Source organism: Portunus trituberculatus, chromosome 17 (assembly GCF_017591435.1).
Source record: "Portunus trituberculatus isolate SZX2019 chromosome 17, ASM1759143v1, whole genome shotgun sequence".
Taxonomy (NCBI): Eukaryota; Metazoa; Arthropoda; class Malacostraca; order Decapoda; family Portunidae; genus Portunus; species Portunus trituberculatus.
Genome location: NC_059271.1, coordinates 4,547,501 through 4,552,500, shown reverse-complemented (window position 1 = coordinate 4,552,500; position 5,000 = coordinate 4,547,501).

The following is a 5,000-nucleotide window of genomic DNA, read 5'->3' as shown; positions in this document are numbered from 1 at the left end:
GCACCGCAACAGCTAAGGTCATTTGGCGCCGCTACAAAATTTTAATTAAGACAAAAAAGTTTATAGAAAAAAACTAACTAAAAGCAATTAAAAACAATGAAAAGGCTCCATCACATGCCAAGAGGGAAGGGTTCTAATTGCAAGAAAAGAGTAATCTGATTATATAAAAGAGGAAGGGAAGGGAAGCAATCTTACTGGAGGATTTTTATGGATGTTCAGAGAGAGAGAGAGAGAGAGAGAGAGAGAGAGAGAGAGAGAGAGAGAGAGAGAGAGAGAGAGAGAGAGATGTACTAATACGCTAGGGACAACTATGAACTACGATGAAATGCTCCAACACGTACAAGACAGTAATGAGACAGGAAATTACTGACAGAAGGAGCCTTAAACTAGAACAGGAGAAATTTAGCATCGATCGAATGAAAAATTATGCGTAAATTATGTTGAAATCTATATGAATCAGTGTCACTTTGTACTTCACGTTATGTAATATTCGACCACCAGCAGTCAAGATCATAGGTAAATGCAGGAGAAAAAGAAAAAAAAACTATTGTAGGTGAAATAAGACATATAGATAGTGTTAAAAGAAATGTATACAATAGCCTCCAAAGTAGTATAGGTATGTAAATTGATTTCACTTCAAGATCATAGGTAAATACAGGAGAAAAAAAAAAAAAACTGGAGGACGTAATGTATTGTAGGGGGAATAAGACATGATATATAGATAATGTTAAAAATGTACTGTAGCCTCCAAAGTGGTATACGTATGTAAATTAACCTCACTTCCTGCCGTACATTGTAACCAAATATAGGGGAAAGAATGGATTACATTAGCATATAAACTGAACAAAGACATGATGCATAAGTAATGAAAAAGAGAATCTCCTAAAGCAATATAGTAACATGATTCCGTATAATTTTGTATCCGATGCTATATAACAACTAAAACGCTAACAGTCAAAGATTATAACCAAATACGATCAGACACGAACCAATAGTAAAGGCCGAACAAGACATGGTGCATAGATAATGAAAAAGAAGTATCCTCTAAGACAACAAGAACGTAAACCAATATAATTTCGTACTTTAACCCCTTCAGAACCATGACACGTATCTACATTCATTCTGGTTACTATGTGGTGATTTTATACATCTTCAAAAACTCATAGGAGGTGATTAACATAGTGAAGACTGTGGCCATTAATCTTCTAACCTCCAGCCTCAAAATTTCAAGCGGGTGTGTATTAAAATAGTAAAGACTATGGCCGTTAACCTTCTAACCTCCAGCCTCAAAAACTCATGAGAGGGAATTGAAATAGTAAAGACTGTGGCCATTAATCTTCTAACCTCCATAGACCCTTCCTAATGTCAATAAAATGGCCTAATCGTACACAAATCTCAAGGTAAAAATGTGTCCCAGTATGGAAGGGGTTAAGTTACACAAAGCAACTAAAACATCGAGTCTAGATTATAAGCAGGTGTAGGGTGGATCAGTGAGTCTTCGTGCAATTTTCCCTTTCCCCTTCTACATCTCAGTGCTCAGGGCGTAATATCATGTTAAGTCAGGTTATTGGACCATAAATTCAAGTGATTATAAATTAGTTTGGGTTAGATTGCTGTATTTTAACCCTTCATCTCTCATACCCATACACTCTTTTCATATGTGCTGCTCTTAAGGAGGAGGAGGAGGAGGACGAGGACGAGGAGGAGTTTAGTTATTTATTACGTATATAGTATGTACGAATATAAGTCAATTTACAGAGAGAGAGAGAGAGAGAGAGAGAGAGAGAGATAAATGAGCGGACGGGTAGAAAGACAGGCGGCCACGTATAAAGAGAGAGAGAGAGAGAGAGAGAGAGAGAGAGAGAGAGAGAGAGAGAGAGAGAGAGAGAGAGTGTATAAAGAACAGAGAACAGAGAGAACAGACCAAAACAAACAGAGAAACAGCCAAAGGATTGATACCATTCTCTTAACCCGAACACACCACAGCACAACATTATTACCATCTTTTGCTTTCGTTCTTTCTTTCCTACCTTCCCCTCCCACGTACCGCATGATTCATTAAGTATGCAGGTGATAACAGATAATTACGGCGAGCCAGACCGGTGGAAACATTAGTAGCGAGACGGAGAGAAGCAGATGTGGGGCAGGTGTTTGTTGATCGAGGCTGAGGTAGTAGGAGGGGGAGAGAGAGAGGAAGAGAGGAGAGGAGAGGGGTGGGGCAGGCTGGCGGGCAGGTGTGCATGAAGGAACACTTGTGGATGTTGCAAAGTTTCAAGGATATCATGGTGGGGTGAGATTTTCTTTTTTCCTTTCTTGTTTTGTGGGTGTCTGTGTCTGGAGTTATATATATCTTTAGTTTGAATCTTCTCCTCCTTCTTTTTATTATTATTGTCATTGGTGCTGTTTATCTTCCTGGTGGTGGTAATTGTAGTACGTAGCAGTAGTAAGAGTAGTGGTAGTAATAGTAGTAGTAGTGGTAGTAATAGTAGTAGTAGTAGTAGTAGTAGTAGTAGTAGTAGTAGTAGTAGTAGTAGCAGTAGTAGAGGTGGTATTGTAGTGATAGTGGTGGTAGTATTACTAGTATTATTATTATTATTATTATTATTATTATTATTATTATTATTAGGAGGAGGAGGAGGAGGAGGAGGAAGAAGAAGAGAAATAGCAGGAGCAATAATAGTAGTAATAGTAGTAGTAGTAGTAGTAGGAGGAGGAGGAGGAGGAGGAGGAGGAGGAGGAGGAGGAGGAGGAGGAGGAGGAGGAAGAGAAATAACAGTAGCGATAATAGTAGTAGTAGTAGTAGTAGGAGGAGGAGGAGGAGGAGGAGGAGGAGGAGGAGGAGGAGGAAGAGGAGGAAGAGAAATAACAGTAGCGATAATAGTAGTAGTAGTAGTAGTAGTAACAATAGTATCAGTAATAACAACAACAGCAGCAGCGGTAGTACGTAATAGCAGCATCAAAACCATCATCGCTTTCTTTTATGGATGGAATTATTACCGTATTTTAATTGTATAAGAGCAAGAGAGAGAGAGAGAGAGAGAGAGAGAGAGAGAGAGAGAGACGACTAAACACCCCCTAACGTCATAGATGTGATAGAGTACGGAGGTGTCAGATAGAGAGAAAAAAGAAAAAAAAGTTAATGGCTCGTATCATGAATCTAAGAGAGAGAGAGAGAGAGAGAGAGAGAGAGAGAGAGAGAGAGAGAGAGAGAGAGAGAGAGATTGTGGCTCATAAAGAACACCAGAACACCGTAAATCAAACAGTGAGATGAGAAATGATGATGAAAATGATGATGATGAGGATTAGGGATGCTGATGCTGCTGCTGATGTTGATGCTGATGCTGCTGATGATGGTGGAAGGAAGCAGCAGGGCAGGAGGGACGTGGAATTCTGGGAACGAAGGAGAAATTATGACCAAGGAAAAGCAGTTAGGAAAACACCATATGCTACTCAAATGCCAGACAGAGAGAAGGATGTTGTGTATTAATGATGCACGTGTCTGTTGAGATGATTGGCTGTTTGTCTGTCTGTCTGTTTGTCTGTCTGTCTGTTTCCGTGTCTGCTTAGATTTGTGAGCTTCCTTTTCCCTTATCTATTTTTTTTCTGTGTGTGTGTGTGTGTGTGTGTGTGTGTGTGTGTGTGTGTGTGTGTGTGTGTGTGTAAGTATGTAGAAAGATTTATTACACACTTGGGCAGGAAAGAAGAGGAAGAAGAAGAAAAAGAAGAAGAAGAAGAAAAAAAAAGAAGAAGAAAACACTAGACGAGACCAATTCTTTCCATCAATGTGAAGAAATTTGTTATGTGAACGAAGAAAAAAAAACATGATGACAGGAAACGAAGTAAATAAGAGAAAAAAAAATAGTCAGTGTACGAATAATAATAATAACAATAATAATAAGAAGTAATAATAGTAGAAGAAGAAGAAGAAGAAGAAGAAGAAGAAGAAGAAATATAATCATCTCTCCATAAATACCACCACGCTGCTCCCTAAACCTTGACAACAGCAACAGCACAGAGGCACGCAGTTGTACGTAACCTTCTGAGGCGCACGACGCACCCAAAACCTTGTACCTACCCATGGCACCACATACAACCCGCGCCCTGCACTCCTCTTGAAGCTAACGGCGCTCACACAACGGAGAGAAACGCAGAGAGGAAGTAGTCGAGGGAAAAGACACCGTAATAATGATGAGCGATTTACTAGTTCACGCTGAGCAGAAAAGCCTTTGTCACGTGAACCTGTTGTTACGGCCATGGCCAATCAATCCTTGTCTTCTTAGCTTCCTTCATTCCTTCATTCTTTCCTCTCATCCTTCCTTACTTACTTATTTCCTTCTTTCTTTCCTGTCTTCTTTTCATTCTTTCACCATTTTTACCTCCCTTCCTTGCTTGCTTAATTTTTTCCCTCTCTCCCTTCCCTCCTTTTTTTTCTTTTTTTTTTTCTTTCTTTCCTTTTGTCCATCCATCCTTCCTTGTTTCCATCCTTCTTTGTTTTTTTTCCCTTTATCCATCTTTCCTTCCTTCCTTTCTTCTATTCTTCCTTCCTTCCTTCTTTTCTTCCTTCCTTCCTTCCTTCCTTCTTTCCTTCCTTCCTTCCTTCCTTCCTTCCTCTATTTGCCTTTTGTCTTTGCTTCCTTGCTTCTTTCCCTTCCTGCCCCCTCTCGCCTCTCTTCTTTTCTACTTTGTTTCCTTTCTTCCTTCCTTCCTTCTTTACTTCCTCGCTATTTGTAATTTTTCTAACCTTCCTCCCTTCCTCCTCCTCCCGTCCTTGTCTCATTTCTTTCCTTTCTTCCTCCTTTCCTCCTTCCTTCAGTCCTTCATTCCTTGCTGCAGAAACTTCATCCCATCACTCTGCGTCCCGTTTGACATTGTGGAAAAGAATGTAGGCAGTATATTTTGTAGTTTTCACATCGTATACACAACAATTTTCTTTTCTCTCCTATATTTTTTTACCGGTACGTTTACTATTAGCTTCTCTGCGTGCGATCACATTACATTCC